This window comes from Heterodontus francisci, chromosome 12, assembly GCF_036365525.1.
Source record: "Heterodontus francisci isolate sHetFra1 chromosome 12, sHetFra1.hap1, whole genome shotgun sequence".
In the NCBI taxonomy this organism is placed as follows: domain Eukaryota; kingdom Metazoa; phylum Chordata; class Chondrichthyes; order Heterodontiformes; family Heterodontidae; genus Heterodontus; species Heterodontus francisci.
Genome location: NC_090382.1, coordinates 72,818,636 through 72,845,727, shown reverse-complemented (window position 1 = coordinate 72,845,727; position 27,092 = coordinate 72,818,636). Strand labels below are relative to the sequence as shown.

At 47.9% G+C, this 27,092-nt stretch overlaps 1 protein-coding gene across 3 annotated transcripts in view; it reads left to right on the top strand.

The window, feature by feature from the left end:
- spock1 (SPARC (osteonectin), cwcv and kazal like domains proteoglycan 1) overlaps positions 1-27,092 on the top strand; it is a 770,011-nt gene that overhangs the window by 14,384 nt on the left and 728,535 nt on the right. For 2 of the 3 annotated variants that reach the window (XM_068043617.1, XM_068043615.1), the window contains exon 1: positions 16,693-16,773. The exons of the other annotated variant lie outside the window; for it this stretch is intronic. The gene's annotated coding sequence lies outside the window, so the exon portion shown is untranslated. Of the gene's footprint in view, positions 1-16,692; positions 16,774-27,092 lie in introns of those variants that run through there. 3 annotated transcript variants of the gene reach the window in all.

Below are 27,092 nucleotides of genomic sequence, written 5' to 3'. Positions count from 1 at the left end.
TGCAGGCTGGAGGGGTCACTCCTGATCAGGCGCCTTGTGCCCCTTGGAGGGCCCCCCAGCAGCATGGGCTGCCCCTGCTAAAACAATCCCCAGCCCTACACTCCAACCACACCCACACCCTACCCTCCCACCCCAACCCCCGTTGGGGCCTAGCTATTGTCCCAGGTGAGCCCCAACCCTCACTTCCCTTTTTGGAGACTGACGTCCATGGTCCTCTTCTTGATGGGTGCAGTTCCAGCAGTGGCAACTGCTCCCAGTGGCACTGATGGGACTGAAGAGCTATTGGCCCTCTGATTGGCCAGCAGCTCTTGGAGGTGGGGCTTCCTGCTCAGATGGGTGGAAATCCTGACTGCAGCCAGTTAAGGGCCTGAGCCATGCAAAATAGCAGCATGGCTTTCAGACCCAGCAAAGGCAGTCTCACCCCTAGCTTTTCAGCCAGAGGGTGGGGTCACTGCCTCATCATTAAATTCCAGCCATCCACTCCACACTGACCCCACCATAAATTGTGGAGTCAACTCACTTGTTTAGCCAGTGGCATTGGTTTAACACACATTTTCTGTGACATGGAAAGTACTGCTCTTAGAGGGGAAGGAAATTTAACATATAGCCTTTAAAAAATGGTAATGACTACATTTTCAGCAGTAGGCTGTGAAGTAGCAGGAAAATAGTGAACCTGATGCAATACTGAACTTAATGTCAGCTAGTAGCTGCTTTGCATGATGAAACAGGCTCAACAGGGAGGCTGCGAATGAAGTGTGCCATCTGGTTTATTAATGTCCTGCAGGGAGAGTCAACCATCTGCACTGTTATGACCAGTGACAGTGAAATGCACTACTGCCCTAAACTATTATGTTAAAAGATCCTTCCACCATTCTGGAGGGTATGTGTCATCAATTTCAATTCCAACCACTGCTGAATTAAGGAGGTTATTGAATATCTGTTTACCACACTCCCCTTTACATATGCTTCAGTAGTGGCCACAACAACATTTTTATCAACTGACTGCCTTCTCCAAGGTACAAGGCATAATTGACTGCTTTCACATAGAATTTCATAGGCCTGCCACTAATCCTGTGGGATACCTAAATAGAGATGAATGTTCGGGGAGATTTTCTAATCAGCTATGCCAATTCTGCAAGTGCAGAATAGTGAGCAGAGGGAATCAAAAAGCTGGACAAGATGTCCTTAGACATCCTTTGTGCCCAATTCCTTTTGGCCATGAGATTTTTGCCAGCTGCATTTTGTGTGCTATAGTTTTGGCACACATATCAAGGTCTCATTGAGGTCCCAGAATTTATGCAAAAATTTGAAATGAATACTCCTGGTGTAATTTCCTGACTTTTGTGATATGATTGTCTTTTTGCCTTCAAAGGCCATTTTAAATAAATATAAAGGAAGCATCATGTGCCTGAAGCTCTTAAAGAGGACTAATTTATTTAAAATGTCAGAAATTTGTATTAATCACGAGCTGCTACCTTGTGATGATTAGTTTTGGTGACTGCAGCTTGACAGTAGCGAAGGTGCGAGAGCGAGCTTACAGCTGGGAAGTCAATTTCAGTGGAAGTTTAAAAGTTAATTCCCTTTTGTTTTCGGAGGACCAGGGACTGCTGGGTAAGTAAAAACTATATATTTGCGTGGTTTAAAATCTCTTTCTTTTAGTTTTGGTGACTGCAGCTTGACAGTAGCGAAGGTGCGAGAGCGAGCTTACAGCTGGGAAGTCAATTTCAGTGGAAGTTTAAAAGTTAATTCCCTTTTGTTTTCGGAGGACCAGGGACTGCTGGGTAAGTAAAAACTATATATTTGCGTGGTTTAAAATCTCTTTCTTTTAGTTTTGGTGACGGCAGCTTGACAGTAGCGAAGGTGCGAGAGCGAGCTTACAGCTGGGAAGTCAATTTCAGTGGAAGTTTAAAAGTTAATTCCCTTTTGTTTTCGGAGGACCAGGGACTGCTGGGTAAGTAAAAACTATATATTTGCGTGGTGGCTGGATGAACTTCGGATCATTCGGGAGGCGGAGGGGTTTATTGAGAGGAGTTATGGGGAGGTAGTCACACCTCAGGTAAAAGAAGTAGGTAGATGGGTTACCGTCAGGGGAAGGAGAGGGAACCAGCAGGCAGCGCAGGGATCCCCTGTGGCCGTTTCCCTCAACAACAGGTATACCGTTTTGGATACTGTTGCGGGGGATAACTTACCAAGGGTAAGCAATGGGGTACAGGTCTCTGGCACAGAGTCTGTCCCTGTTGTTCAGAAGGGAAGGGGGAAGAGGAGCAGAGCATTAGTCATTGGGGACTCCATAGTTAGGGGAACAGATAGGAGGTTCTGTGGGAACGAGAGAGACTCACGGTTGGTATGTTGCCTCCCAGGTGCCAGGGTTCGTGATGTCTCAGATCGTGTTTTTGGGATCCTTAAGGGGGAGGGGGAGCAGCCCCAAGTCGTGGTCCACATAGGCACCGACGACATAGGTAGGAAGAGAGATGGGGATTTAAGACAGAACTTCAGGGAGCTAGGGTGGAAGCTTAGAGCGAGAACAAACAGAGTTGTTATCTCTGGGTTGTTGCCCGTGCCACGTGATAGCGAAGCGAGGAATAGGGAGAGAGAGGAGTTGAACACGTGGCTGCAGGGATGGTGCAGGAGGGAGGGTTTTGGTTTTCTGGATAATTGGGGCTCTTTCTGGGGTAGGTGGGACCTCTACAAACAGGATGGTCTTCACCTGAACCAGAGGGGTACCAATATCCTGGAGGGGAGATTTGCTAGTGCTCTTCGGGGGGGTTTAAACTAATTCAGCAGGGGAATGGGAACCTAAAATGTCGTGCCAGTGTACAGGATGTTGAGAGTAGTGAGGTCAGGGATAAGGTTACAAGGACGCAAGAGGGCACTGGCAAGCAAGAACCTGGTTTAAAGTGTGTCTACTTCAACGCCAGGAGCATCCGGAATAAGGTGGGTGAGCTTGCAGCATGGGTTGGTACCTGGGATCTCGATGTAGTGGCCATTTCGGAGACATGGGTAGAGCAGGGGCAGGAATGGATGTTGCAGGTTCCGGGATTTAGATGTTTCAGTAAGAACAGAGAAGATGGTAAAAGAGGGGGAGGTGTGGCATTGTTAATCAAGGAGAGTATTACAGCGACAGAAAGGACATTTGAGGACTCGTCTACTGAGGTAGTATGGGCCGAGGTTAGAAACAGGAGAGGTGAGGTCACCCTGTTGGGAGTCTTTTATAGACCTCCAAATAGTTCCAGAGATGTAGAGGAAAGGATAGCGAAGATGATTCTCGACAGGGGCGAGAGTAACAGGGTAGTTGTTATGGGGGACTTTAACTTTCCAAATATCGACTGGAAATACTATAGTTCGAGTACTTTAGATGGGTCAGTTTTTGTCCAGTGTGTGCAGGAGGGTTTTCTGACACAGTATGTAGACAGGCCAACCAGGGGCGATGCCACATTGGATTTGGTACTGGGTAATGAACCCGGCCAGGTGTTAGATTTAGATGTAGGTGAGCACTTTGGTGATAATGATCACAATTCGGTTAGGTTTACCTTAGCGATGGGCAGGGACAGGTATATACCGCAGGGCAAAAATTATAGCTGGGGGAAAGGAAATTATGATACGATTAGGCAAGATTTAGGATGCGTAAGATGGGGAAGGAAACTGCAGGGGACGGGAACAATCGAAATGTGGAGCTTATTCAAGGAGCAACTACTGCGTGTCCTTGATAAGTATGTACCTGTGAGGCAGGGAGGAAGTTGTCGAGCGAGGGAGCCGTGGTTTACTAAAGAAGTTGAAGCGCTTGTCAAGAGGAAGAAGGCTGCTTATGTTAGGATGAGACACGAAGGCTCAGTTAGGGCGCTTGAGAGTTACAAGCTAGCCAGGAAGGATCTAAAGGGAGAGCTAAGAAGAGCAAGGAGAGGACACGAGAAGTCATTGGCGGATAGGATCAGGGAAAACCCTAAGGCTTTCTATAGGTATATCAGGAATAAAAGAATGACTAGAGTTAGATTAGGGCCAATCAAGGATAGTAGTGGGAAGTTGTGTGTGGAATCAGAGAAGGTAGGGGAAGTGTTAAATGAATATTTTGCGTCAGTATTTACAGTAGAGAAAGAAAATGTTGTCGAGGAAAATACTGAGATTCAGGCTACTAGGCTAGATGGGATTGAGGTTCACAAGGAGGAGGTGTTATCAATTTTGGAAAGTGTGAAAATAGATAAGTCCCCTGGGCCAGATGGGATTTATCCTAGGATTCTCTGGGAAGCTAGGGAGGAGATTGCAGAGCCTTTGTCCTTGATCTTTATGTCGTCATTGTCGACAGGAATAGTGCCGGAAGACTGGAGGATAGCAAATGTTGTCCCCTTTGGAAGGAGTAACAGGAATGCAGAGTACTGGGCTAATGGGAAGATTCTTGGTAGTGTAGATGAACAGAGAGATCTTGGTGTCCAGGTGCACAAATCCCTGAAGGTTGCTACCCAGGTTAATAGGGCTGTTAAGAAGGCATATGGTGTGTTAGCTTTTATTAGTAGGGGGATCGAGTTTCGGAGCCACGAGGTCATGCTGCAGCTGTACAAAACTCTGGTGAGACCGCACCTGGAGTATTGCGTGCAGTTCTGGTCACCGCATTATAGGAAGGATGTGGAAGCTATGGAAAGGGTGCAGAGGAGATTTAGTAGGATGTTGCCTGGTATGGAGGGAAGGTCTTACGAGGAAAGGCTGAGGGACTTGAGGTTGTTTTCGTTGGAGAGAAGGAGGAGGAGAGGTGACTTAATAGAGACATATAAGATAATCAGAGGGTTAGATAGGGTGGATAGTGAGAGTCTTTTTCCTCGGATGGTGATGGCAAACACGAGGGGACATAGCTTTAAGCTGAGGGGTGATAGATATAGGACAGATGTCTGAGGTAGTTTCTTTACTCAGAGAGTAGTAGGGGCGTGGAACGCCCTGCCTGCAACAGTAGTAGACTCGCCAACTTTAAGGGCATTTAAGTGGTCATTGGATAGACATATGGATGAAAATGGAATAGTGTAGGTCAGATGGTTTCACAGGTCGGCGCAACATCGAGGGCCGAAGGGCCTGTACTGCGCTGTAATGTTGTAATTCGAATTCTAATTCTAATTCTAACTACTCGTGGTGATTTCTGGAATGAGATCCAGGAGTACTTTGAGGGGGTTCTAGAATCAGGGAGCAGTGGAAAATGGCCCTGGACTATAGTAGAAGTTCAGTTAAGGGTTCTGGGAGTGTCAGGTCAGACTACCTGAAGGTGCTGGGGATATGGTTCGGAAGGGCCGGGGCGTGCACCAAAACCTGGGAGGAGCGAGTAGCCAAGGTACAACACAAGTTGAGCATGTGGGGGCAGCGATCTCTCTCCATTGTGGGTAAGAACCTGTTCATCAGGTGCGAGGCACTCACGTTGTTGCTGTACGTGGCGCATGTCTGGCCCACACCCCACTCCTGCGCTAAGGCAGTCACCCGAGCCATTTTCCGCTCCAACTGGGAATCTAAAATGGACCGGGTCCGGAGGGACATGATGTTCAAACCTCTGGATAAGGGTGGAAAAGATGTACCCAGCATCGCCCTCATCCTGATGACCACCTTATTGTGCGGCTGCATCAAGCTGTGTGTAGACCTCCAGTACGCAAACTCCAAGTGTCACTACGTGCTGAGGTCCTATCTGTCCCCGGTGTTGCGAAGGATGGGTCTGGTCACATTGCCACGGAACGCTCCATCCAGTTGGACTGTGCCGTACCAGCTATCCTTCGTGGAGCAGTTTCTGCGGGAAAACACCTTTGACCACTGATCCATCAGGCAGCGGTCTGCACGGAATGTCCTCAAGGCCCTACGGGAAAAGGAGACGGTGGATCCTGTCAGATGGTTCCCCGAGCAGACCGCCAAAGTCATTTGGCAGAATGCCTCATCACCAGAACTTTCAAACAAGCACCAAGATGTAGCTTGGCTGGTGGTGAGAAGGGCCCTCCCCGTCAGATCCTTCCTGCACGCCCGAAGTCTCACCCCCTCCGCTCAATGCCCCCGCGGTGGCTGTGGTGGGGAAGAGACGGTTGCCCACCTCCTTCTGGAATGTGTCTTTGCAAAGCAGGTGTAGAAAGCGATGCAGTGGTTTTTGTCGAGGTTCATCCCAAGCAACTCTGTAACACAGGAGTCTGAGCTCTATGGGCTGTTCCCAGGGACGCACACCGAGAAAAACATCAACTGCTGCTGGAGGACTATCAATTCGGTGAAAGACGCCCTTTGGTCGGCCTGAAACTTGCTGGTCTTCCAGCACAAAGAGTTGTCCAAGACCGAATGTGGCAGACTGGCACATTCCAAGGTCCAGGACTATGTGCTGAGGGACGCATTAAAGCTTGGGGCAGCCACAGCAAAGGCTCAATGGGGAAAGACCACTGTGTAAGGTCCCCCCACCAAGCTGAACTGAGGGGCTGGATCCATGGGAAACCCCTCGAACTATATCGGGAAAATTATGTCTGCTGTAAAATGTAAAAATGTATCTGGCACGACAATGAAATGGAAGGATTGTGAGGCAACTCATGATTGTATTGAAGGAAACGGATCTCCTTTGCACTGTTTGTAATTTTTGACTTGGTGCTGTTTGAAACTGCTTGGTAATGTATTTTCTCCAGATTTTTATGAATAAAGTATATTTTAGAAATAAAAAAAAGTTCCCAGGATATGGGATTGCTAGAAGAAGTGTGCAAGGATCTGGGAGTATTAGAAAGGGAGGGACCTAGGGGAGAATTTTCCCAGACCCTTCGAGGCGGGCTTGGGGGCTGGGTCAGGAAAATTTGGGAAAATGCATCAGCCCAGTTTGCTGATGTGTTCTCGCCTCCGGCTTTTCCCAAAGGCAGGCTCAGTGCAATGACGGCAACCTGTGAGGCAGCAGCTGGAAGCCAATTAAGATTGTTTAGGAAGCAATTAACAGCAATTTTCCCGGGACAATGGAATTTTGCCAACAGCGCATGGGACCCACACAGTGTCTGCATCTTGTCATCTCAGAGGATGCGAGAGCACAGTGGGAAGGCCTGAAACTGACAGGCACTCAGCACTATAAGGCTGAAAGTGGCAAGGCTGAAATCAGCCATAGGAAGAGGTTTGCCATTGTAGGAGCAACTCAGTGAGAGACTGCTGCGACTAAAGTTGTTACAGAGAGACAAATTGCCGAAGTCCCCTGCAGAATACTCTGCCAAATCAAAGAGGAGAAATGCACATGTGCCTTTCAGGCTCCACAGTGGCATGGGTGCCACCTATTCTGAGGACTGGAGGTCCACTGAGAAGGAACTTGAGCGTGAGCCACATCAGCTGGATCAGCAGCTACAGCAAACTACACACCCACATGCAGCTGAATGGTACAGATGGATTGGTCAAGGGCCAGAAGATTGAAGTAGGTGCCACCCTCCGCACACAGTGTATAGACAAAGGGTCAGCTTCCGGGACCTCTCAGAGCAGCAGTGCCTCCGCAGGCTGCAGCTGTCACACCAGGTGGTTGCAGACCTCTACAGCCTCTTGGAGACAACCTGAGGCCACAAGGTGGCCACCCATAGCCCATAGTGGCGAAAGTGAATGTGGCACTGAATTTCTTTGCATCCGGATCATTTTGGGAGCAGCAGCTGACATCTGCAGGATCTTACAATCTGCTGTGCATAACTGCATCAGTCAGGTGATGAATGCCTTGTATTAGAAGGCATCGGGTTCTAAACTGATGCTGCAAGTTCAGGCCCAGAGGACTATCAGCTTTGCCTCCATGGCAGGATTCCCTCAGGTGCAGGGTGCGACAGACTGCACCCATGTGGCCATCAAGGCTCTGTCAGATCAGCCAGGTGCACTGTGAACAGGGAGGGATTTCACTCTTTCAACATGCAGCTTGTATGCGATCACCACAAAAGGATCCTGCAAGTGTGAGCAAGGTTCCCTGGCAGCTGCCATGATTCCTCCATCCTGAGGCAGTCTCAGGTGCCTCAACTGTTCAGGCCACAGCAAGGCCTTCATGGATGGCTCCTGGGTGACAAGGGGTATCTGCTGAAAACATGGCTGATGACACCAGTGCGGATCTCCAACACAGAGGCACACGAGAGACACAACCATTGTTATTGTTGACCAGGGCAGCCATTGAGCAGGCCACAGGCCTGCTGAAAATGCAGTTCCGGTGCCTTGAATATAGCCCTTCAAGGGTCTTACCTATAGTGGTGATGTGCTACATTCTGCACAACTTGACGTTTCATAGAGGAGGAGGAGAAGGAAGATGATGATCAGCCAGTCGAGCATGCCCGTCCAGAGGTCCTGCTGAGGACTGTGCCTGTTGACCTGCAAGCCAGGGAAGCCCTCATCCTGGCCAGATTCACCTGAGTGCAGAGCTTCCTAGACTGTGCTCTTGGAGCCCAGGCCACTGTGGCAGACGTTGTGGCTGCAGTCACAAGCCAATCACACCATAAAGATCTCCTGGACTGAAGAAATCCCAAGCTGCTATCTCTCCCACTTTAGCACCATGGTTCACGACATTCACTGATATCATATCCAGGCCGCTCATAATGGTGATCGTGCAATAGGGCAATAAGGATTACATGAGACTTACCATTTAGCCATTCATTTCAATAAAGCAATTCATGTTGATAGTGGCATAAAATAAGGCATCCAAATGAATCACATTTTGCTGCTAAACCCATTTCCGCATTCTCTTCCATGGACATCTAAATGGTGCTATCCCTGTGGTTGAAGCAGATGTACAGACAGCCTGCCCAGTTCTGTGCTGAGGCGGATGAGATGCCCGTGGCGTGCATCCTCTGGGCTGTGGTGCCCATGAGGGCCCCACCACAGACTGGCCCACCTGCATCTGTGCAGGGGCAGCCTTGAACATGGGGGGTGGGGGGTGCAGGACGCAATGTTTGTGTCTCTGTTAGAGGGACAAAGGGGGCAGCCACAGGTCAGGGGTGCCTTGAGGAGAAACCCCATTGCCATGACCCCTGCCTCCCTCTGCCCTTTCAGGGCCCACCTGCATGTTCCTGCTAATCAAGAACGGGAGAGTGCCTGGCTACGTTTTCATGCATGTCTGAGCCAGCACTGCAACTGAACAATCAATGCTGCTAAAGGTTGCAGTAATTGGGCTGAATATTATCCAACCAGTCGGAGTGGAGTTGGAGGCATGGGGGGCCAAAAATTAGGATGGGGCACAATCGACCAGAAACCCGACATTATGACGTTGTTTCCGGATTTTGTTAGCGTTGGAAAGGTCCAAGGTGACGTTGCTGCTACGACGGGGCAGGACTGCAATTCTTCAATTTGAATTGGTGAACAAGTACTTAACATGTATTTGCATCAGCCTGACTCGGGTTTAGTTAACAGCGTATGGGGATCATGTGCCTTCAGATCTCCAGCCATTTAAAGGTGGAGGCACCAAGGCCTCAGTGCTGCTCCAGGAAGGCAGCCATAGTAACCATTGCATAGGGGAAGAGGGGGGAGCGGTGGCCTCATTGTTGACCCTGCAGGGTGGGCTCTGACTTGGGTGGGGGGGCTGTCTGCAACTGAACTGACCTGGACAGAGTCAGGCAGAGTAGGCCATTGGCTTCAGAACCATTGCTGGATTCCCCCAGGTTTCATTGACTGCACGCATATGGCCGTTAAGGCCCCCACGGAGAAGCCAGCAGCCTTCATCAACAGGGGTTCCATTCCACCAATGTCTAACTGGTCTGTGACCACCAAAAGCATTTCCTGCAGGTGTGTGCCCATTTCCTGGGAAGCAGCAACGATGTCTACATACTTTGACAGTTCCAGGTACCACCCAGCCACCCGCTCGCCTTCAGAGATGGATTGTCAGGGACAAGAGCTACCCATTGAAGACATGGATATGCCTGTGAGGAACCCTCGCACTGCAGCAAAGGAGAGATACAACACCTGCTACAGGGCCACCTGCGATGAGATTCCAGTGCCTGGATCAATCTGGTGGAGCTCTGCAGTATGCCCCAGCGAGGGTCTTGCATTTTGTGGTGGTGGTCTGCTGTGCGTTGCACAATCTAACACAGCAGAGGGGGGGGGAAGGTGGCCTTGCATCAGAAGGACATGACTGATCGCTACTCCTCATCCGAATAGGAGGATATGGAGGAGGCTGCTTAGCAGGCAGCATTGGATGATGAACCCTTTGCACCAGAGGGGACGGGCATTGGGAGATGTGCAATGGAGGTTTGGGACAATCTCATATATACCTGGTTCCTGCCACCATGATGCCCTCTCAAAGTCGATACAATAAAGACTCACCTCAATGTTATCCACCTATCTCCTCCTTCCTATTGCACTGCAGTGCCTAGTGCCCATGCTCACCATGTGCACACAGACAGCTGAGATGCTGACCAAATGTGGCCTATCCCAACATGGGCAGCCCAGTGAGGGAGCAAGGGTGAAGGTGACATCAGACAAAGGAGCAATGAAATCATGAGTGATTGACAACAATGACTTTGACATTGATTAATTGACATGATTTAAAGAACCAATAACAATGCCAAATATTTCACACCAGTGAAATCCCAAGTGTGCCTAGGTGCTCTTGTTTACACACTTTTGTGTGTTTCTAAGCAGTGTGACCACTGCGCTGGCAGCTGGGCTGGGGGAAGGCTGCTGATGGGGCTGTCTGTTGGCTAGGGATGACTTTGGCAGGCATCCTCTGGCTGCCTGAGGCCTAGAGAGCCCCGGCTGGTTGAGTGATTCCTGCACTGGTGCAGGAGCCTCCTCAGTTGTCGCAGTTGCTGAAGCTGGGGTCACTGGCAGAGGGGCTGAGGAGCCGCTGTCCACACTCAGAGCGCCCTGAGGGGAGCCTCCAACTGTGGAGGTCAGCCTCTCCTCCTCCCCCCTTTCAAGGCTCACTTGAACCTCCCTGCTTACCAGAGAAGGACAAGGTCCAGGTGAAGAATCCAAGCGCCTCATCCCCCACTCGCCTTGTCACTGCTGCGCTGAGGTGATGGTGTGCACGTCTGCGCACATCTGCGGGATCTGGCTCTCCATAAGCATTGCCAGATAAGAGAGGCCATGCACTCACACACCTGAGACATGACAGCACTCATGGCATGGATGGACTCCTCCATTATCCAGTCATGGCTGCGCATTGCCTCTGGCAGCTCCGCCAAATGTTCCCTCACGTCCTGCTACAACTCCAGCATGTTCTGTACTGCCAACCCCAGAGACTCGTCATCAGCTGGGGCTCTGCATGGGCCCACCCTCCCACAGTCCTCTGACTGTCACTGGCCTCACCAGTCATGTGACCCTGAATCAAAGCCTGAACGCATACCCACCGATGTGGGACTCTCTTGCGCTGGTGGAGGATGCGGGGGAATGATGTGATGGTGTACCCTCTGAGTGTTCCTCCTCTTCCTCCACAGATGTGGATGAAAGCCCCCAGGTTCCTGTAGCTGAGCATCCCTCCAAAGTGCCACAACCTGCATGAGAGAACACAAACATATAGAGGTTAGGATGTTCAGCTCTCGTCATGCCAACCATGTGTGATGTGGTCTCCAGAAGTGCTGTGGAGAACACATGAACAGAATCTTCACTCTCGTGTGTGGACACTCCAGTCTATCCATCTGCAACTGAACAACTGCCCTGGTTTTCCGCCAGTTCCAGGGCCTCTTCCTCTGCCGGAGTCAGAGCGTCAGGGATCACACCACCAGTCTTCGCTCTTTCCCTCGTGCTGTGGGTACTTTTCACCTGCAAGCAGAAAGAGGGACACAGTTAGCCTTCACACGTTAACCAGTTAACCAGCAGGACATTTATGCTGGTGGCAGCCCCTCAGCCTCTCATGGGTGCTCCTGAATGCCTCCTCCTCATGTCTGCTCTCAAGGGACACAGTGAGGATAAGCTATGACAGCAGGCTGACTGTCGCCAAGATGCAGAAATGCATCTGACAGGATCTGCTGCTGCCTCACGGCCTTCCCATTGCCTTTGTGGTCACTCCCTTCCTTTGTACCACACCCTCGTCCATAGCAACTTGCAAGCCCCGGAGAGGAGATTGGATCTGATGACACACCTTTGCGGAGAGAAGGAGGTCATTGAACTTCTTGCGGCTCTGGACTCAATTTCGGGGGTTGACCCCACAGCTACTGACCTCCTCTTCAATCTCCGTCCAGGTTTGCTTGATCAGGCAAGAGGGTCTCATCTTGCTGTCCCTTGGGAAGGGGACCTCCCGCCTTTCCCTTACAGCCTGGAGGAGAATCTGCACGGACGCATCACTGAACTGTGATGCCACCCTGTGTCTTCCCTCGGACATGGTCCCAGTTGGCTCCAGGTCAGTTCCTTGGGTCCTCAGTGCTAGTGCAAAGGTGCAGGGGATTACAGCAGCACTGCAGAAGGGGAGCCCAGCAGCAGAGCAGCAGGGGTGTCCAGCAACACTCCAGATGGGTGTGTCCAGCAGCACTGCAGCTGAAGAGTCCAGCAACACTGCAACAGGAGTGTCCAGCAGCACTGCAGCAGGAGGGTCCAGCAATACTGCAACAGGAGGGTCCATCAACACTGCAACAGGAGGGTCCATCAACACTGCAGCAGGGGGGGGTCCAGCAGCACTGCAACAGGAGGGTCCAGCAACAATGTAGCAGGGGGGTCCAGCAGCACTGCAGCAGGAGAATCCAGCAACACTGCAACAGGAGGGTCCAGCAACACTGCAGCAGGGGGGGTCTAGCAACACTGCAACAGGAGGGTCCAACAACACTGCAACAGGAGGGTCCATCAACACTGCAACAGGAGGGTCCATCAACACTGCAGCAGGGGGGGTCCAGCAGCACTGCAACAGGAGGGTTCAGCAACAATGCAGCAGGGGGGTCCAGCAGCACTGCAGCAGGAGAATCCAGCAAAACTGCAACAGGAGGGTCCAGCAACACTGCAACAGGAGGGTTCAGCAACACTGCAGCAGGGGGGGTCTAGCAACACTGCAACAGGAGGGTCCATCAACACTGCAGCAGTGGGGGGTCCAGCAGCACTGCAACAGGAGGGTTCAGCAACAATGCAGCAGGGGGGTCCAGCAGCACTGCAGCAGGAGAATCCAGCAACACTGCAACAGGAGGGTCCAGCAACACTGCAACAGGAGGGTCCAGCAACACTGCAGCAGGGGGGGGACCAGCAGCACTGCAGCAGGAGAATCCAGCAACACTGCAACAGGAGGGTCCAGCAACACTGCAGCAGGAGGGTCTAGGAACACTGGTACAGGAGGATTCAGCAGCACTGCAGCAGGAGGGTCCAGCAGCACTGCAGTAGGGGGGTCTATCAACACTGCAACAGGAAGGTCCAGCAACACTGCAGCTGGGCGGTCTAGCAAAACTGCAACAGGAGGGTCCAGCAGCACTGCAGCAAGGGGGTCCAGCAGCACTAGCAGGGGTGTCTAGCAGCACTGCTGCAAGGGGGTCCAACAACACTGCAGCAGAAGAGTCCAGCAGCACTCCAGAATCAGTGATTCAATGAAAGGCAGCACTCTATGCAGGGCTGGCAGCGCTTTAAATATGGCGACAGCACCTGTGTTTCCATCAGCTGAGCGTGGATGTCAGGGATCACACCGCCAGCCTTCACTGTCCCCTTGTGTTGTGGGCACTTTTCTCCTGTAAGCAGAAAGAGGGACACAGCTAGCTTTTTCACAGCAACCAGCAGGATTTATGCTGGTGGCAGCTCAGTGGCCTCCACACTATGGGATGAATTTGGTCAGAATGGCATGGGTCCCGGCTGCAGCACTGGAAGCGGATGCCGCCATCATACGTGACGAATGTGGTCAGCCGACCGAGATCACACGGCAGCCAGTCAATTGGCGTAAATGAGGCACGGGGCAGGAAAAACGTGGGCAACGAGGCTCTGATGGCAGGAGGCGGCTCCACAAATATCCCCATCCTCAACAATGGGGGAGACAAGAACATCAGTACAAAAGACAAGGCCGAACCCTTTGCAACCATCTTCAGCCAGAAGTGCCGAGTGAATGATCCATCTACACCTCCTCCTGAAGTCCCCAGTATCACAGATGCCAGTCTTCAGCCAATTCGATTCACTCCACGTGATATCAAGAAACAGCTGAAGGCACTGGATACTGCAAAGTACTGATAACATTCCGGCAATAGTACTGAAGACCTGTGCTCCAGAACTTGCTATGCCCCTAGCCAAGCTGTTCCAGTACAGCTACAACGCTGGCATTTACCCGGCAATGTGGAAAATTGCCCAGGTATGTCCTGTACAGAAAATGCAGGACAAATCCAATCTGGCCAATTACCGCCCCATCAGTCTACTCTCGATCATCAGCAAAGTGATGGAAGGTATCATCGAATGCTATCAAGGGTCACTTACTCAGCAATAACCTGCTCACTAATGCTCAGTTTGGGTTGTGCCAGGGCCACTCCGCTCCTGACCTCATTACAGCCTTGGTCCAAATGTGGACAAAAGAGCTGAACTCATGAGGTGAGGTGAGAATGACTGCTGTTGACATCAAGGCACCATTTGAACGAGTGTGGCATCAAGGAGTGCAAGCAGGACTGGAGCTGTTGGGAATCAGGGGGAAAACTCTCCACTGGTTGGAGTCATACCTAGCACAAAGGAATTGCAGGGGTTCCTTAGGGAAGTGTCCTAGGCCCAGCCATCTTCAGCTGCTTCATCAATGACCTTCCCACCATCATAAGGTCACAGGTGGGAATGGGCTGATGATTGCACAATGTTCAGCACCATTCGCGACACCTCAGATACTGAAGCAGTCCGTGTCCAGATGCAACAAGACCTCGATAACATTCAGGCTTGGGCTGATAAGTGTCAAATAACATTCGCGACACATAAGTGCCAGGCAATGACCATCTCAAACAAGAGAGAATGCAACCATCTCCCCTGGACATTCAATGGCATTACCATCGCTGAATCCCCCACTTTCAACATCCTGGGGGTTACTATTGACCAGAAACTGAACTGGACCAGCCACATAAATGCTGTGGTTACTAGAGCAGGTCGGCTACTGGGAATTCTGTGGCGAGTAACTCAACTCCTGACTCCCCAAAGCCGGTCCATCACCTACAAGTCACAAGTTAGGAGTGTGATGGACTATTCTCCACTTGCCTGGATGAGTGCAGCTCCAACAACACTCAAGAAGCTAGACACCATCCAGGACAAAGCAGCCCATTTGATTGGCACCCCATCCACAAACATTCACTCCCTCCACCACCGATACATAGTGGCAGCAGTGTGTACCATCTACAAGATGCACTGCAGCAACTCACAAAGGCTCCTTCGACAGCACCTTCCAAACCTGCAACCTCTACCATCTAGAAGGACAAGGGCAGCAGATACATGGGAACACCGCCTTGCAAGTTTCCCTCCAAGCAAAACACCTGACTTGGAACTACATCGCCGTTCCTTCAATGTCGCTGGGTCAAAATTCTGGAACGTCCTTCCTAAAGCACTGTGGGTATACCTACACTACATGGACTGCAGCGGTTCAAGAAGACGGCTCACCACCACTTTTTCAAGGGCAATTAGGGATGGGCAATAAATGCTGGCCTAGCCAGCGATGCCCACATCCCATGAAAGAACAAAAAAAATGATGAAGTGAGGTGCACTGCCACTTGTCCATAGCCTTCATTTTATGTCACTACATTGGATTTATCCAATTTAATTTTTGCCTGTCATTTACACTCTCCTGCTGCACCACCCGTCCTGCCCTCTCCCTCAACACCCACTACCAACACACACCCCCAATCCCCTACCACCCTCCCATGCCCATACAGCTCAGGGAAAATGTTATAAATCCATTTGAGACTTTATCCAATTGCGTAGAATGTTTTCTCCCATATTCACCCAATAAGCTTTAAGTGGTCACTTCCCTTTAAATTTGATCTGGAGCCCTTTCACAATATTTTCTTCCTCAGGCAAGCTCCCTGTGAAAGTCACAATCCTTTCAGAAAGCTCAGAATTTTTTTTTCAGTGAGATGACCTGGAAGCTAGTCTGATGTCAACTCAGTCTGTGAGTGGTAGCCTTGCTACATGGGGGATTTACTAATTCCAAAGTCCCTGTGGAGAATCTACCCTGTTACTCGAACAATCTGCAATTAGTATGAAACCACAATCACATTAATTAGTCACAATTGAACAATTTTCTGTCATTTTTGATATTGAATGAATAACAAAATCACACACACACATCATTTTGATTTTGGTTCATTAAATTCCAGAACATAAGGGTGATTAACCTATTTGCAAAGCCTGTAAAATATTGTCCTAAATGTACTACCTCAGGAAAACTATTCCCTCTTCATAATTAATTTCCATACCATGAATGATTGGGTTTATCGGCTGCTGCTTCTTTCAATAATGGCTGCAGTACACAAACACCTGACATGGTAGTTGCAAAATGGAACATATATACAAGAAGATGATATACGCATTCATGGCATTGCTCTGCATGGTTCAAGTGATGTTATTTCATTCTCTATCTTGACACTTGTTGCATTATCCACCTACTCAATGCATTTTGGTTGAAAAATATTATTGTGGGAACCAAAATGTTTGGTGACACAAAGAACTAATTTAATTTCATCAAAGAGGAAGCCCCATATATGCAGGATTATTGTACTGCTGAGGGTTGGATATGTCAAGTTCAGCCATATTTTACAAATGAGGCTTTCTAGTAAATAGCCCACATGAAAAGTTTGTTTTCCATAACCAGGTAACACTCAACAGGCTTGCATTGGTAATCTGAGTTTATGCTTTACAGATTGGCAGGATTCTGTCCTGAGAAATTATGAATGTCTCTTACTATGAGTCAAGAAATGGAAGAGAATGATTTCACAATGAGTAAGTGGTTGCTTTATTGAATTAAATGGAACTGTTTTCCTGTTTGGTCTGCACTGTTTCAAATGATTTATCAAAGAAGTAAATGTGCATCCAGCTATTGTTAAATATGTCTGTATTCTGGAAATAAAATAGAAAATAGTGCAATCCATTCAAGTTTTATTTAATCAGCAGAAAGGCAATTATTATTTGCTTAAATTATTTTAGAAAGATCCTGCTTATTATTATTAATGGATTTATTTTGAAAAGTACTAGTGTATGATCCAGTTGGCTAAATGATGAATTGGCACGATGTTCTACTTACTGTGATAATGATAAGGAAAGCTATTTTTATGATATGTGCATGGCTTGTGTACAGTGTGATCACTTTGAGTAGAAAGATGTATGACAGTGATCAGAGGTTCTTTTACAATGTGTTTGCAGTCAAAAACCTGTCACATAAATCTTTCAAAACATACCCTTTGACAACTACAGATCTCTTTCAATGAATTAAACCATTTTCTTCCCCACTTCTGCTCCATTTACTGGCTGCTCATGCTGAACCAAATAATCACGGCAAAAGAAGCCACATGGTGTTCTGGTGTATTTTGACTATATAAAGACCTTGATGCAAGAAAACAACAAGGATTCATTTTACTTTTCTGTGACTGAGGTTGGAAATGTCTTTTTCAAGTGAGTCAGTGTACTAGAAACCAGAAAAAAAGGAAAAATATTGGAACCATCAGTCTCTATTATGAGAAGTAATAACAAGAAGATGTATCCAGACTCTTGGATAAATTTTCAATAACATTTGAGCATGTACAAATAAATAGTAAGATGCAATTTCTCGTATCTAGTACTGTTTTGGACTCTGTGTGTAGTGCCGACTCAGATTGTGCCTGTTTAAGGACCCTGGGAAATTAGTCAGTACTAAATATAACAATCTGTGCTGGCTGTTTGCTGTTTGTGAAAGGGAAAAAAAATTATAATATTATACATCAAAGTCCAAAGAAATTATGAAATTTGCACTTAACTTTGCAACTGTGTTTGTTTATATTTTAACTGCTCATTGTGCTTTTGTTGTCCTGTTGTCCTAAGTTGAATTCAATAATTTTAGATCATAACCTCTCCCCCCTTTTTTTTCCTTTTCTCGTTGTTGTTTTGCTGGGTTGTTCCCCACCACCACCACCCCCAACCTTGGCCGGGATTTTGAGTCCCGCGGCGTTCCCGTCGGCAGGACCAGAAGTTGGCTTAACTTCTGCTTCCTCCATTTTTCCCATATCTTGCGTGATTTTATATTTAAGTAAATGTTGCAGCGACACGCTTGGGAGACACGTGGGATCATGCAGCGGGGACAGCCAACCATGTTGGAACCCGCCATCACTGGGTCAAGCATCATGATCGTCACAGATATAAAGCATTCTGTGTTTGAAGCCTCAAAGAGCAGCAGCCTTCCTGTCATGTCTCTTCAGTTAACAAAATTAAATCTTTTACTTAATTCAAAATGCTTTTGCCTCTCTTAATTTGTGAAAGTCAGTGCCAAATGCACATTATTGTTTTTCCCCTGCAGCAAAAACAAAACAGATGTCAGCCAGCAGGCAGCGTCCCGTTCCACGGTTCAGTGATGCCTCCCTGCAGGTTCTCCTCCAGGCCATCAGGGGAAGGCAGGAGGTCCTCTTTCCTGCAGATGGAGTCATAAGACCTCCCGCCTGACCAAGGCGGCCTAGATGGAGGTAGCAGAGGAGGTCTTGAGACATGGGGTGACATGCAGAACCTGGATTCGTGTCGCAAACATATCAATAACTTGCTCACATCGGCGAGAGCAAGTGGTCTTGGCAAAGCTGCTCCATTGTTTTTCTCCCTGGTTTCGTGTCTTTAAGACAGAGGGTAGACAAGGCATGCAGTGGAATGCGTGAGCAGCCTCAGTGTCATACAGGAAATGATTGTGTGCCAAGATGACGATTGGCATTGTTTATGTGCTTGGATGTGTCATGCAAAATTCACTGCGGAATGAATGATATCGATACATGTATACAATGGTTGTGATGCATTTTTTGACATGTCATTAAATCTGTACTGTCTCCTGCAGGATATACACACTCACATACAGCCCAAGCATGCTAAAATGGGAGGAGGTGTCCCTGACATCAGGGTTCTGATCCCAACTGAGGAGGAGACACCAGAAATTGCGAGACAGGAGGGAGGCAGGGTGATCATAGATGGCGAGGCAGGATCCTCAAGGTGTAAGGATGAAGTATCATCTCCACTCTTGCAGCCATATGTGCAAACCAAAGGAAAGTGTGTGAACTCATGTGCATCTGATGCTTAATGTGCCTCTGTTTGTGTCTCCACTGCAGGTGCCTGCACTCGAGTCATAGAATGCCGTGTGGCCCAAAAATCCTCCTCACAGGATGCACCATCATCTGCCTTTACTTCCACCTCCGCTACCGCAGATACATCCAATTGGTCCGCAGGGAGTTTAAGATTAGAATCTGGGTCAGAAGCTGGTGGTCACAACACAGATACATCCCAGCAGCTGAGGGAGCATGTGCCAGCCGCGTCCCCAGACAATTAGACGATTGCTGGGGACCAGACCCCTGCTCAGCCCCATGCTCATGATGATCCTCTGTTTGTTGCAATGACAAGTCTGTTGGATGTGCAGTAAAGCTATATGGAAAATGTTGGAGATGCCTGACGTCATGCATGGCTTTATGAGTGCCATGAAGGAGTCCATGAAGCCATGACATCTGCAATGTCCCAGGCATATGAGCGCATAGCTTCCTCAGTCAAGAGTCTGGCGATGGAGCCACCAAGGCCCCATGCCTGCAGTGGACGTCCACCATGATTATCCAAAGCAACGGGGTAGCGCACTGAGCAGACTGCCTCCACCTCCGCTTCTAATGTCTTGGTTGCACCTAGACATGGTGGTAAAAAACGTAAGATGAAGAAGTTTTGAGCATGAAGGTGGCACGGGTGCTATAAATATTGTGCACATTTTGCTCCATTTTCTACATCTTTATTTAGTTTAATATTTGATGCACTCTTGTAAGTTATTTGCTAGGTTTCATTTGAAAAGGAAAATGACTATTGCTTGCAATGCCTTTCAGAAAGTGTTCAGTGTCCACTTTTCAGTTTGATATTCGCCTTCAGTCCTCAATGATGGTTGTATCTCATTTGCATATTTTTCAATTATCACACTACCAAAATGCCTTCCATTCATGGATCTGCGGTCACACCCTTACTTTCCTCGCATTGTTGTGCTCTACATTGCATCATAGCCCAGGGAACTTTAGATCTGCTGGTCACATCAAAGTGCTGCAACGTTGCAGCTTCCTATGTGTGTGGGTTAATGCTTTGATGCAGAACAATATTTTCAATGGAGACGCATGACGCATTTTAATGAAGATGATAGCATACACGCCGTTTGGCACATTTCCACTGCAGGTTTATGTGCTATTGACAGAAGAGCTCTTCATTTTGAATGCAGCAATGATTAAGACCCCAGATGTCTGTGAACATATTGGGAGAATGTATGTTTTCTCCTCCCAACATTCCTTTTTGAAGTGGCTTATTGCTGGCTGAATATGAGGTTTTCCCCGATATCCTTTGCATGTCTCTCCATGGCCTTATATCTATTATGGCATCATTTGCATTGCTGTCCTCATCCTCACCCTCTTCATAATCATCCTCATCTGCGGAAGACTGGTGTTCCTCCTGTTCATCCACCTACAGAAAATAGTCATGTCCAGCTTGTCAGGTTGTATAATGCACAGCATAAGAACATAAGAACATAAGAAATAGGAGCAGGAGTAGGCCATTCAGCCCCTCAAGCCTGCCCCGCCATTCAATAAGATCATGGCTAATCTGTCCCAGGCCTCAACTCCTCTTTCGGGCCTGCTCCATCTAACCCTCGACTCCCTGAGATTTCAAAAATCTATCTACCTCCTCCTTAAATACATTTAGTGACCTAGCCTCCACAACTCCCTGAGGCAGAGAATTTCAGAGATTCACCACCCTCTGAAAGAAGAAATTCCTTCGCATCTCAGTTTTAAATGTGTGCCCCCTTGTTCTGTAACTATGTCCCCTAGTTCGAGATTCCCCCACTAGTGGAAACATCTTCTCAACATCTACCCTGTCAAGCCCCCTTAAAATCTTATATTTTTCTATAAGATCACCTCTCATTCTTTCAAACTCCAATGAATAAAGGCCTAACCTGTTTAGCCATTCTTGATAAGACAACCCCATCATCCCAGGAATCAGCCTAGTGAACCTTTTCTGAACTGTCTCCAATGCTAGCATATCCTTCCTTAAATACGGGGACCAAAACTGTACGCAGTACTCCAGGTATGGCCTCACCGACACCCTGTACAGTTGTAACAAGACTTCCCTATTTTTAAACTCTAACCCCCTAGCAATAAAGGCCAAAATTCCATTTGCCTTCCTAATTACTTGCTGCACCTGCATGCTAACCTTTTGTGTTTCATGCACAAGAACACCTAGATCCCTCTGTACTGCAGTATTTTGTCGTCTTTCTCCATCTAAATAATAATCTGCCTTTTTATTCTTCCTACCAAAGTGGATAACCTCACACTTTCCCACATTGAACACCATCTGCCAAGTTCTTGCCCACTCACTTAACCGATCTATATCCCTTTGCAGATTCTTTGTGTCCTCATCACAACATGCCTTCCCACCTATTTTTGTATCATCAGCAAATTTGGATACACTACACTCTGTCCCTTCCTCTAAGTCATTAATATAAATCGTAAATAGTTGAGGCCCTAGGACCGATCCTTGTGGCACCACACTAGTTACAGCTTTCCAACCTGAAGAAGACCCATTGATCCCGACTCTCTACCTTCTGTGTGTTAGCCAGTCCTCAATCCATGCCAACACATTACCCCCAATACGCTGTGCTCTTATTTTGTGCAATAACCTTTTATGTGGCACCTTATCAAAAGCCTTCTGAAAATCCGAATACACTACATCTATTGGTTTCCCTTTATCCACTCTGCTTGTTATATGCTCAAAGAACTCGAACAAATGTGTCAAACATGATTTCCCTTTCATAAAACCATGTTGACTCTGTTTGATTGCATTATGTTTTTCTAAATGTCCTGCTATTTCTTCCTTAATAATGGACTCTAGCATTTTCCCAATGACTGATGTTAAGCTAACTGGTCTGTAGTTTCCTGCTTTCTGTCTCCCTCCTTTCTTGAATAGGGGTGTCAAATTAACGGTTTTCCAATCCGTTGGTACCCTACTAGAATCCAGTGAGTTTTGGTATATTATGACCAATGCCTCCACTATCTCTGCAGCCACGTCTTTTAAAACCCTTGGATGCAGGCCATCAGGTCCTGGCGACTTATCTGCCTTTAGTCCCATCAGTTTGTCCAACACCTTTTCCCTCGTGATAGAGATTGTTACAAGTTCCTCCCTCCCATTTACACCTTGCTGATCTATTATTGTTGGGATGTTTATACTGTCCTCCACCATGAAGACCGATGAAAAATATTGGTTTAAATTATCTGCCATTTCCCTGTATTAATTCCCCAGTAAAGTGATGGAAGGCATCATCAACAGTGCCATCAAGCAGCACTTGCTTAGCAATAACCTGCTCAGTGACGCTCAGTTTGGGTTCCGCCAGGGCCACTCAGCTCCTGACCTCATTACAGCCTTGGTTCAAACATAGACAAAAGAGCTGAACTCAAGAGGTGAGGTGAGAGTGACTGCCCTTGACGTCAAGGCAGCATTTGACTGAGTATGGCATCAAGGAGCCCTAGCAAAACTAAGGTCAATGAGAATCAGGGTGAAAACCCTCTGCTGGCTGGAGTCAAACCTAGCGCAAAGGAAGATGGTTGTGGTTGTTGGAGGGCAATCATCTCAGCTCCAGGACATCACTGCAGGAGTTCCTCAGGGTAGTGTCCTAGGCCCAACCATCTTCAGCTGCTTCATCAATGACCTTCCTTCAATCATAAGGTCAGAAGTGGTGATGTTCGCTGATGGTTGCACAATGTTCAGCACAATTCGTGACTCCTCAGATACTGAAGCAGTCCGCGTCGAAATGCAGCAAGACCTGGACAATATCCAGGCTTGGGCTGATAAGTGGCAAGTAACATTCGCGCCACACAAGTGCCAGGCAATGACCATCTCCAACAAGAGAGAATCTTACCATCTCCCCTTGACATTCAATGGCATTACCATCGCTGAATCCCCCACTATCAACATCCGAGGGGCTACCATTGACCAGAAACTGAACTGGAGTAGCCATATAAATACCGTGGCTACAAGAGCAGGTCAGAGGCTAGGAATCTTGAGGCATGTAACTCCTGACTCCCCAAAGCCTGTCCGCCATCTACAAGGCACAAGTCAGGAGTGTGATGGAATACTCTCCACTTGACTGGATGGGTGCAGCTCCAACAACACTCAAGAAGCTCGACACCATCCAGGACAAAGCAGCCCGCTTGATTGGCACCCCATCTACAAACATTCACTCCCTCCACCACCAACGCACAGTGGCAGCAGCGTGTACCATCTACAAGATGCATTGCAGCAATGCACCAAGGCTCCTTCGGCAGCACCTTCCAAACCCGCGACCTCTACCAACTAGAAGGACAAGGGCAGCAAATACATGGGAACACCACCACCTGCAAGTTCCCCTCCAAGTCACACACCATCCTGACTTGGAACTATATTGCTATTCCTTCACTGTCGCTGGATCAAAATCCTGGAACTCCCTTCCTGACAGCACTGTGGGTATACCTACCCCAAATGGACTGCAGCGGTTCAAGAAGGCAGCTCACCACCACCTTCTCAAGGGCAATTAGGGATGGGCAACAAATGCTGGCCTGGCCAGTGACGCCCACATCCCATGAATGAATAAAAAAAAAGTCTCATCCTGTAAGGGTCCCACACTTACTTTAGCTACTCTCTTCCTTTTAATATACCTGTAGAAGCTCTTACTGTTTATTTTTATATTTCTTGCCAATTTACTCTCAATCAATTTTCTCCCTCTTTATTAGTTTTTAGTCATCCGCTGCTGGTTTCTAAAAAATTTCCAATCCTCTGGCCTACCACTCGTTTTCGCCACATTGTACGCCTTTGTTTTTGATTTGATATGCTCCCTAACTTCCTTTGTTATCCATGGTTGGTTCATTGTTCTCATCGAGTCCTTCCTTTTGACTGGAATAAATGTTTGCTGAGTGTTATGAAATATCTGCTTAGAAGTCTGCCACTACTCATCTACTGACTTCCCCTGTAGTTTATGTTCCCAGCCTGCTTTAGACAACTCTTTCTCAACCGAGGCAGGAGGATTTCCCCCCACTGTGGTTGACAGGGCCCTCAACCGTGTCCGACCCATTCCCCGCACCTCTACCCTCACCCCTTCCCCTCCCTCCCAGAACCGTGACAGGGTTCCCCTTGTCCTCACTTTTCATCCCACCAGCCTCCATATCCAAAGGATCATCCTCCGCCATTTTCGCCATCTCCAGCGTGATGCCACTACCAGTCGCATCTTCCCCTCCCTTCCCCTGTCAGCATTCCGAAGGGATCGTTCCCTCCGCGACACCCTGGTCCACTCCTCCATTACCCCCACCACCTCGTCCCCGTCCCAGGGCACCTTCCCTTGCAATCGCAGGAGGTGTAATACCTGCCCATTTACCTCCTCTCTCCTCACTATCCCAGGCCCCAAACACTCCTTTCAGGTGAAGCAGCGATTTACTTGTACTTCTTTCAATGTAGTATACTGTATTCGCTGCTCACAGTGTGGTCTCCTCTACATTGGGGAGACCAAGCGCAGACTGGGTGACCGCTTTGCGGAACATCTCCGCTCAGTCCGCAAGCAGGACCCTGAGCTTCCGGTTGCTTGCCATTTCAACACTCCCCCCTGCTCTCATGCTCACATCTCTGTCCTGGGATTGCTGCAGTGTTCCAGTGAACATCAACGCAAGCTCGAGGAACAGCATCTCATCTACCGATTAGGCACACTACAGCCTGCCGGACTGAACATTGAGTTCAATAATTTCAGAGCATGACAGCCCCCCACTTTACTTTCATTTTTAGTCATTTTTAGTTATTTTTTCTTCCTTTTTTTTTTACATTCCTTTTTACATTTTTTACAATCTTTTTTTGCATTTATTTCATTTCATCTTAGTTTGTTCAGTTTGCTTACCCACTGTTTTTTTCAGGTTGTTTTTCTTCAGGTTTGCACTTGCTGCTGTTCAATATTCAGTATATTCACACCTAATCTGTACTAATGCTTTGTCTTTCAACACACCATTAACATATTGTTTGCCTTTGCTCCGTGACCTTTTGGTCAGCTATGTGGCCTGGTCCAATCTGCACCTTCTCCTTTGTTATCTCTTGCCCAACCCCCACCTCACTTGTTTATAATCTGTGACTTTTCTAATATTTGTCAGTTCCGAAGAAGGGTCACTGACCCGAAACGTTAACTCTGCTTCTCTTTCCACAGATGCTGCCAGACCTGCTGAGTGAATCCAGCATTTCTTGTTTTTGTTGTCTTTCTTCATACATCTGTAATTGCCCTTTTTAAAGTTGAAGACACTGATTTGAGACCCGAGTTGCTCATCGTCAAGCTGAATTTGAAATTCTACCATGTTGTGATCGCTTCCCCCTGAAGGATCCTTAACTATGAGATCTCTTATTAATCCGACCTCATTACACAATACCAAATCTAAAATAGCCTGTTCCCTGGTAGGTTCTGCAACGTATTGCTCTAAGTAACAATTCCTGAAGCACCCTACAAATTCGTCTTCCATGCTACCCTTACCAGTTTGATTTGTCCAGTCTATATGCAGATTAAAACCACCCATGATAATTGCAGTGCCCTTCTTACATGCCTCCATTATTTCCTGATTAATATCTTGTCCTACAGGGAGGCTACTCTTCGGAGGCCTAGAGACCACTCCCACCCGTGATTTCTTTCCCTTGCCATTCCTTATTTCCACCCAAACTGATTCTACATCACAATCTATTACACCTATATCATTACTCACAACTGCACTGATCCCTTCCTTTAATAACAAAGCTAACCCACCTCCTTTTCCTTTCTGCCTATTCTTCCGGAACGTCGAATATCCTTGAGCATTAAGAATCCAGTCCTGGTCATCCTGCAACCATCTCTTAGTGATAGCTATCAAATCATATTCATTTATTTCTAACTATGCCGTCAGCTCATCTATTTTGTTACAAATGCTACGTGCATTCAGATAAAGAGCCTTAAGCTTTGACTTTTTACCATTTTTACCTACTCTGGTTCTAATTTCTGCTGTACTCTTATGATTGTATTGTCTGTCCCTTCCAGTCACTCTCTGATTAATGTATGCTCCTTCACTATCCTGCACCTCTGCTCTCTCATTACTTTTCGACTTTTTAAACTTCCTTTCAATTGAACCCACCCCCCCACTATTTAGTTTAAAGCCTTATCTAAATCTAGTTATACGATTTGTCAGGACACTGGTCGCAGCATGGTTCAAGTGAAGCCCATCCCAACGGAACAGCTCTCTCTTTCCCCAGTAGTGGTGCCAGTGTCCCATGAATCAGAACCAATTTCTCCCACACCAATCTTTGAGCCACACATTTACTTCTCTAATCTTATTTACCCTATGCCAATTTGCACGTGACTCAGGTAGTAATCTGGAGATTATTACCTTTGTGGTTCTGCTTTTTAATTTGGTCCCAAGCTGCTCAGAGTCCCTCAGCAGAACCTCTTTCCTCGTACTACCTATGTCGTTGGTACCTACGTGGACCACGACAACTGGATATTCTCCCTCCTACTCCAAGTTCCTCTCCATCCCAGAAGAGATGTCCTTAACCTTGGCACCAGGTAGGCAACACAGCCTTCGGGACTCTCTATCTTTGCTGCAGAGAACAGTATCTACTCCCCTAACTATGCTATCCCCTACTACAACTACATTTCTCTTTTCTCCCCCCACTTGAATGACACTCTGAACCATGGTGCTGTGGTCAGTTCCCTCATCCTCCCTACAATCTGTGCTTTCGTCCACACTGGGAGCAAGAACCTTGTACCTATTGGATAAGGGCACTGGCTGAGGCTCCTCCAAAGCTAAATTCTGGATCCCCATACCTGCCTCACTCACAGTCACTAAGGGGTGTGACTGTCTCCTGAAACACAGTGTCCAGGTAACTCTCCCCCTCCCTGATGTGTCTCAGTGTCCGCAGCTCGGACTCCAGCTCATCAACTCTGAGCCCAAGTTCCTCAAGCAGCCAGCACTTGCTGCAGATGTGGTCATCGTGGATCGCACCGGCGTCCACCAGCTCCCACACACTACAGCTGCAACACATCGCCTGCCCAGCCATCTCTA